Source organism: Arachis hypogaea, chromosome 18 (genome assembly GCF_003086295.3).
Source record: "Arachis hypogaea cultivar Tifrunner chromosome 18, arahy.Tifrunner.gnm2.J5K5, whole genome shotgun sequence".
Taxonomy (NCBI): domain Eukaryota; kingdom Viridiplantae; phylum Streptophyta; class Magnoliopsida; order Fabales; family Fabaceae; genus Arachis; species Arachis hypogaea.
The window spans coordinates 98,845,687-98,854,568 of record NC_092053.1 but is presented as its reverse complement, the minus strand read 5'-3'; the positions used below and the strand labels follow the sequence as shown (position 1 = coordinate 98,854,568).

General features: G+C 41.8%; 1 non-coding gene across 1 annotated transcript; it reads left to right on the top strand.

Annotated features, from left to right (window-relative positions):
- Window positions 1–8,305: 8,305 nt before the first annotated feature.
- Window positions 8,306–8,413, top strand: LOC112773406 (small nucleolar RNA R71). The gene has a single exon (XR_003187957.1). It is a non-coding gene; the product is annotated as a small nucleolar RNA R71 (small nucleolar RNA).
- Window positions 8,414–8,882: the final 469 nt, after the last annotated feature.

Below are 8,882 nucleotides of genomic sequence, written 5' to 3'. Positions count from 1 at the left end.
GTGTATTTTTCTGTTATTTCAGGTATTTTCTGGCTGAAATTGAGGGACTTGAGCAGAAATCAGATTCAGAGGTTGAAGAAGGACTGCTGATGCTGTTGGATTCTGACCTCCCTGCACTCAAAGTGGATTTTCTGGAGCTACAGAACTTGAAATGGCGCGCTTCTAATTGCGTTGGAAAGTAGACATCCAGGGCTTTCCAGCAATATATAATAGTCCATACTTTGGCCAAGAATTGACGACGTAAACTGGCGTTCAACGCCAGCCTTCTGCCCAAATCTGGCGTCCAGCGCCAGAAAAGGATCCAAAACCAGAGTTGAACGCCCAAACTGGCACAGAAACTGACGTTCAACTCCACAAATGGCCTCTGCACGTGCTACACTTAAGCTCAGCCCAAACACACACCAAGTGGGCCCCAGAAGTGGATTTATGCATCAATTACTTACTCATGTAAACCCTAGTGACTAGTTTATTATAAATAGGACCTCTTACTATTGTATTAGGTATCTTTGGTCTCAGTTTTATTTCATTATTCATCTTAGGAGACTATTGATCTCGTTTAGGGGGCTGGCCATCTCGGCCATGCCTGGACCTTCACTTATGTATTTTCATACGGTAGAGTTTCTACACTCCATAGATTAAGGTGTGGAGCTCTGCTGTTCCTCAAAGATTAATGCAAAGTACTACTGTTTTCTATTCAATTCTTCTTATTTCGCTTCTAAGATATCCATTCGCACCCAAGAACGTGATGAAGGTGATGATTATGTGTGACGCTCATCATCCTTCCCCCTTTTGAACGCGTGCCTGACAAACACTTCTGTTCTACATGAATTAAGCTAGAATGAGTATCTCTTAGATCTCCTAACCAGAATCTTCGTGGCGTACGCTAGAATGATGGCGGCATTCAAGAGAATCCGGAAGGTCTAAACCTTGTCTGTGGTATTCTGAGTAGGATTCAATGATTGAATGACTGTGACGAGCTTCAAACTCGCGAGTGCTGGGCGTTAGTGACAGACGCAAAAGGATAGTAAATCCTATTCCAGCATGATCGGGAACCGACAGATGAATAGCCGTGCCGTGACAGGGTGCGTGAGCATATGATTCACTGAGAGGAGGGGATGTAGCCACTGACAATGGTGATGCCCTTGCATACAGCCAGCCATGGAAAGGAGTAAGACTGATTGGATGAAGATAGCAGGAAAGCAGAGGTTCAGAGGAACGAAGAGCATCTCCATTCGCTTATCTGAAATCCCTACCAATGAATCTACATAAGTATCTCTATCCCTTTTATTGTTTATTTTAATCTAATAAAATATCATGTTTAAATTCGCCTGACTGAGATTTGCAAGGTGACCATAGCTTGCTTCAAGCCAACAATCTCTGTGGGATCGACCCTTACTCACGTAAGGTTTATTACTTGGACGACCCAGTACACTTGCTGGTTAGTTGAACGGAGTTGTGTCCACACATAGTAAAGAGCCATAATAATGATTCCATACAATTATATATTGTTACTCTCACACAAGTACAAAGAACATGGAACACAATTTCGTCCACCACTATGGAAAAGAGAATATACTCAAGGTTTCTAGATTTGTTTGCATCTCTGCATGTCAACATACCATTCATCAAGACTATTCAACAAATGCCCGCATACATCAAGTATATGAAGGAGCTGCTTCCCAGGAAAAGCTCACTCAAGGGAGGCCAAACTATAGTGATGAACAAGGAGTGCAGTGCCCTCATTCAACCGCAGTTGCCTACAAAAAGAAAAGATCCAGGGAGTTTTTATGTCCCCTGTGCCATAGAAGAAACAATGTTTGATAGAGCACTCTGCGATTTGGGAGCAAGCATCAACTTAATGCCCTTATCCCTGGTGAAGAGGCTGTAGATCAATGAGATATTTCCCATAGATGTAGTCATCAGGCTGACTGACAAAACTCAAAAATAAGCAATAGGGGTGGTGAAAAATGTGTTGTTAAAGGTTGGGAAATACTTTCTTCCCACAGACTTTGTCATCTTGGACATGGAAGAGAGTCACACTCACCCAATCATATTGGGAAGACCATTCCTAGCTACAGCCAGAGCACTCATAGATGTGGAGTGAGGGGAGCTAATATTGAGGATCCATGATGAACGACTCAGCTTTAATGTCTTCAAACTCTCACAAGAAGCAGACCAAGAAAACAAAGAACCAAACAAAGATCATAATGAGATGCTGACAGAGGAAGCAAGCACTGAAGCACAACCAGCCCATCTGGGAATGCCCTTGGTTGATGAACAAGGAAATAAGCAGTTGTCACAACTCAAGGAAAAGCTGGAGGAACCTAAACCACCAGAGACATGTGAAGACAACAACAAAATTCCCTTAGAAGAAGAAGCCACAAAGAACAAGGCAACATCAAAAGGGACAAAGAAGAAGGTACCAAGGGGGTGGAGGAACAAGAAGATCCCTACGGAAGACTTCTCTCCAGGGGATAAAGTGATCTCAGCTTACTTCCCAGATATCCCCCCTAATCTCTCCACTGTACCATCTCAGTTACCTAAGGTCTTCACTATCAACAGAGTTCTCTCCTTGGAACATGTAGAGATCATTGATACAACCAATGGATATAAGTCCAAGGCAAGAGGGGAGGACTTGAAGCATTATCAACCTCCCTGATGAAGGAGAAACGTCAAGCTAGTGACGCTAAAGAAGCGCTTCATGGGAGGTGGTGCACAAAATTGTGATGTCCAGGCTCAAACAATCCCTGGCAACGTGAGCAATAACTTGGTATGCGTAATCGTGATTACGCTTTGATGATGTAAAATTCATGGCTCTTTCTTTCCCTGGCAATGGCGCCAAGAACATGGTGCCAATACCATAGTTCACAACTTCGATACAACTAACCAGCAAGTGCACTGGGTCGTCCAAGTAATACCTTACGTGAGTAAGGGTCGAATCCCACAGAGATTGTTGGTATGAAGCAAGCTATGATCACATTGCAAATCTCAGTTAGGCAGATATAAATTGATAATGGTGTTTTCGAATTTAATATAATAAAATAGGGATAGAAATACTTATGTAATTCATTGGTGAGAATTTCAGATAAGCGAATGGAGATGCTTTCGTTCCTCTGAACCTCTGCTTTCCTGCTATCTTCATCCAATCAGTCTTACTCCTTTCCATGGCTGGCTTTATGCAAGGGCATCACCGTTGTCAGTGGCTACATCCCCTCCTCTCAGTGAATAATATGCTCACGCACCCTGTCACGGCACGGCTATTCATCTGTCGGTTCTCGATCATGCTGGAATAGGATTCACCCTCCTTTTGCGTCTGTCACTAACGCCCAGCACTCGCGAGTTTGAAGCTCGTCACAGTCATTCAATTATTGAATCCTACTCGGAATACCACAGACAAGGTTTATACTTTCCGGATTCTCTTGAATGCCGCCATCATTCTAGCTTACGCCACGAAGATTCTGGTTAGGAGATCTAAGAGATATTCATTCTAGCTTATTTCATGTAGAACGGAAGTGTTTGTCAGGCACGTGTTCATAGGGGAGAATGGTGATGAGCGTCACACATAATCATCACCTTCATCACGTTCTTGGGTGTGAATGGATATCTTAGAAGCGAAATAAGATGAATTGAATAGAAAATAGTAGTACTTTGCATTAATCTTTGAGGAACAACAGAGCTCCACACCTTAATCTATGGAGTGTAGAAACTCTACCGTTAAAAATACATAAGTGAAGGTCCAGGCATGGCCGAGATGGCCAGCCCCCTAAAACGTGATCAATAGTCTCCTAAGATGAACAATGGAATAAGACTGATACCAAAGATGGTCAAAAAGACTAGTAAAAGGTCCTATTTATAATAAACTAGTCACTAGGGTTTACATGAGTAAGTAATTGATGCATAAATCCACTTCCTGGGCCCACTTGGTGTGTGTTTGGGCTGAGCTTGAGTGTTGCACGTGCAGAGGCCATTTGTGGAGTTGAACGCCAGCTTTTGTGCCAGTTTGGGCGTTCAACTCTGATTTTGGCTCCTTTTCTGGCGCTGGACGCCAGATTTGGGCAGAGAGCTGGCGTTGAACGCCAGTTTACGTTATTTATTCTTGGCCAAAGTATAGACTATTATATATTGCGGGAAAGCCCTGGATGTCTAGTTTCCAACCCAATTGGAAGCGCGCCATTTCGAGTTCTGTAGCTCCCGAAAATCCACTTTGAGTGCAGGGAGGTCAGAATCCAACAGCATCAGCAGTCCTTTTTCAACCTCTGAATCTGATTTCTGCTCAAGTCCCTCAATTTCAGCCAGAAAATACCTGAAATCACAGAAAAACACACAAACTCATAGTAAAGTCCAGAAATGTGAATTTAACATAAAAACTAATGAAAACATCCCTAAAAGTAGCTAGATCCTACTAAAAATATACTAAAAACAATGCCAAAAAGCGTATAAATTATCCGCTCATCACAACACCAAACTTAAATTGTTGCTTGTCCCCAAGCTACTGAAAATCAAATAGGATAAAAAGAAGAGAATATACTATAAATTCCAAACTATCAATGAAACAGAGCATCAATCATATGAGCGGGACTTATAGCTTTTTGCCTCTTGAATAGTTTTGGCATCTCACTTTATGCATTGAAGTTCAGAATGATTGGCATCTATAGGAACTTCAGATTTCGAATAGTGTTATTGACTCTCCTATTTCAGTATGATAATTCTTGAACACAGCTTCTTTACGAGTCTTGGCCGTGGCCCTAAGCACTTTGTTTTCCAGTATTACCACCGGATACATAAATGCCACAGACACATAATTGGGTGAACCTTTTCAGATTGTGACTCAGCTTTGCTAAAGTCCCCAATTAGAGGTATCCAGGGTTCTTAAGCACACTTCTTTTTTTTTTTTGCTTTGGACCTTGACTTTAACCGCTCAGTCTCAAGTTTTCACTTGACACCTACACGCCACAAGCACATGGTCAGGGACAGCTTGGTTTAGCCGCTTAGACCAGGATTTTATTCCTTTAGGCCCTCCTATCCACTGATGCTCAAAGCCTTGGGATCCTTTTTATTTGCCCTTGCCTTTTGGTTTTAAGGGTTATTGGCTTTTTGCTCTTGCCTCTTGGTTTTAAGAGCTTTTGGCTTTTTCTGCTTGCTTTTTCTTTTTCTTTCTATAATTTTTTTTTTCGCCTAATTTTTTTTCTGCAAGCTTTGTTCTTTGCTGCTTTTTCTTGCTTCAAGAATCATTTTTATGATTTTTCAGATTATCAAATAACATGTCTCCTAGTCATCATTCTTTCAAGAGCCAACATATTTAACATTCTTAAACAACAACTTCAAAAGACATATGCACTGTTCAAGCATACATTCAGAAAACAAGAAGCATTGTCACCACATCAATATAATTAAGCTAAGTTCAAGGATAAATTCGAAACTCATGTACTTCTTGTTCTTTTGAATTAAAACATTTTTCATTTAAGAGAGGTGATGGATTCATAGGACATTCATAACTTTAAGACAGAGTTACTAACTACTAATGATCATGTAATGAAGACACAAACATAGATGAGCACATAACATAGAAAACGAAAAACAGAAGAAATAAGAACAAGGAATGAATCCACCTTAGTGATGGTGGCGTTTCCTTCTTGAGGAACCAATGATGTCCTTGAGCTCTTCTATGTCTCTTCCTTGTCTTTGTTGCTCCTCCTTCAATGCTTTTTGATCTTCTCTTATTTCATGGAGCATGATGGAGTGCTCTTGATGTTCCACCCTTAGTTGCTTCCAATAATTGTGTGGAAGAAAATGTATCCCCTGAGGTATCTCAGGGATCTCTTGATTTGCAGTCAAATGTTCTACCACTGAGCTATAGACCCTTGATGGAAGCTTTTGTCTTCCCTTTCCTCTTTCTAGAGGTTTCTCTGGCCTTAGGTGCCATGAATGGTTATGGAAAAAACAAAAAAGCTATGCTTTTACCACACCAAACTTAGAATGTTGCTCGCCCTCAAGCAAAAGAAGAAAGAATAGAAGAAGAAGAAGAAGATATGGAGGAGATGGCTGGATGTGTGTATTCGGCCATATGGGTGGGATTGGGTGGGAGAGAGATGTTGAATTTTGAAGGTAGTGGGTGTATGGATGTGAGTGGTAAATGGAAAACAGAAGGGATGATTATGAATGGGAAGAGAGATGATGAGGTAGGTGGGGATCCTGTGGGGTCCACAGATCCTGAGGTGATCCTATAAGGTCCACAGATCCTGAGGTGTCAAGGCATTTACATCCCTGCACCAATTTAGGCATGTAAAATGCCCTTGTACACAACTCTGGGCGTTCAGCGCCAGGTTGGTTCCCATTTTGGGCGTTCAACGCCCATTTGATGCCATTTCTGGCGTTGAACGCCAGAACCATGCTTGTTCTGGGCGTTCAGCGCCAGAACCATGCTCTGTTCTGGCGTTTGAACGCCAGACAGATGCTCCTCCAGGGTGTGATTTTTCTTCTGCTGTTTTTGATTCCGTTTTTGATTTTTTTGTTTGTTTTGTGACTCCACATGATTATGAACCTATAAAGACATATAACTAAGAGAAATATAGTTAGATAAATAAAAATTGGGTTGCCTCCCAACAAGCGCTTCTTTAATGTCAATAGCTTGACAATGGACTCTCATGGAGCCTTACAGATGTGCAGAGCTTTGTTGAAACTCTCCAACACCAAACTTAGAGTTTGGATATGGGAGTTCAACACCAAACTTAGAGTTTGACTGTGGGGGCTCTGGTTGACTCTGCTTTGAGAGAAGCTTTTCATGCTCCCTCTCCATGGTTGCAGAGGGAGATCCTTGAGTTTTGAATACAAGGGAGTCCTCATTCCATTGAAGGACTAGTTCACCTCTGTCAACATCAATCACAGCTCTTGCTGTGGCCAGGAAAGGTCTTCCTAGGATGATGGATTCATCATCTTCCTTTCCAGTATCCAGGACTATGAAATCAGCAGGGATGTAAAGGCCTTCAACCTTTACTAATACGTCCTCTACTTGTCCATATGCCTGTTTTCTTGAATTATCTGCCATCTCTAATGAGATTTTAGCAGCTTGCACCCCATAGATTCCCATTTTCTCTATTACAGAGAGGGGCATGAGGTTTATCCCTGAACCAAGGTCACACAGGGCCTTAAAGATCATGGTGCCTATGGTACAGGGTATTATGAACTTTCCAGGATCCTGTCTCTTCTGAGGCAATGTCAGTTGATCCAGATCACTTAGTTCATTGATGAACAAGGGAGGTTCAACTTCCCAAGTATCAATGCCAAATAATTTGGCATTCAGCTTCATGATTGCACCAAGAAATTTGGCAGTTTGCTCTTCAGTAACATCCTCATTCTCTTCAGAAGAGGTATACTCATCAGAGCTCATGAAGGGCATAAGGAGGTTCAATGGAGTCTCTATGGTCTCTAGATGAGCCTCAGAGTCCTTTGGTTTCTCAGAGGGAAGCTCCTTATTGATCACTGGACATCCCAGGAGGTCTTCCTCCTTGGGATTCACGTCCTCTCCTCTCCTCACAGGTTCGGCCATGGTGCTTATGTCAATGGCCTTGCACTCTCCTTTTGGATTCTCTTCTGTATTGCTTGGGAGAGTACTGGGAGGGATTTCAGTGATCCTTTTACTCAGCTGGCCCACTTGTGCTTCCAAATTTCTAATGGAAGACCTGGTTTTATTCATGAAACTCACAGTGGCCTTAGATAGATCAGAGACTAGATTTGCTAAATTAGAAGCATTTTGTTCAGAGTTCTCTGTCTATTGCTGAGTGGATGATGGAAAAGGTTTACTATTGTTAAACCTGTTTCTTCCACCATTATTAAAGCCTTGTTGAGGCTTTTGATCCTTCCATGAGAAATTTGGATGATTTCTCCATGATGAGTTATAGGTGTTTCCATAAGGTTCACCTAAGTAATTCACCTCTACTATTGCAGGGTTCTCAGGATCATAAGCTTCTTCTTCATAAGAAGCCTCTTGAGTACTGTTGGATGCAGCTTGCATTCCATGCAGACTCTGAGAGATCATATTGACTTGCTGAGTCAATATTTTATTCTGAGCCAATATGGCATTCAGAGTATCAACTTCAAGAACTCCCTTCTTCATAGGCGTCCCATTACTCACAGGATTCCTTTCAGAAGTGTACATGAACTGGTTATTAGCAACCATGTCAATGAGTTCTTGAGCTTCTACAGGCGTTTTCTTTAGGTGAATGGATCTACCTGCAGAAGTGTCCAGTGACATCTTTGATAGCTCAGATAAACCATCATAGAATATATCCAGGATGGTCCATTCTGAAAGCATGTCAGAAGGACACTTTTTGGTCAACTGTTTGTATCTTTCCCAAGCTTCATAGAGGGATTCACCTTCTTTCTGTTTGAAGGTTTGAACATCAGCTCTAAGCTTGCTCAGCTTTTGAGGAGGAAAGTACTTGGCTAAGAAAGCCGTGACCAGCTTATCCCAAGAGTTCAGGCTGTCCTTGGGTTGAGAATCCAACCATAATCTAGCTCTGTCTCTTACAGCAAAAGGGAAAAGCATGAGCCTGTAGACTTCAGGATCTACTCCATTAGTCTTAACAGTATCACATATCTGCAAGAATTCAGTTAAGAACTGAAAATGATCCTCAGATGGAAGTCCATGAAACTTGCAGTTCTGCTGCATCAGAGAAACTAATTGAGGTTTCAGCTCAAAGTTGTTTGCTCCAATGGCAGGAATGGAGATGCTTCTTCCATGTAAATTGGAATTAGGTACAGTGAAGTCACCAAGCATCTTCCTTATATTATTATTATTTTCGGCTGCCATCTCCTCTTCTGTTCGAAAATTTCTGAAAGGTTATCTCTGGATTGTTGTATTTTAGCTTCTCTTAGTTTCCTTT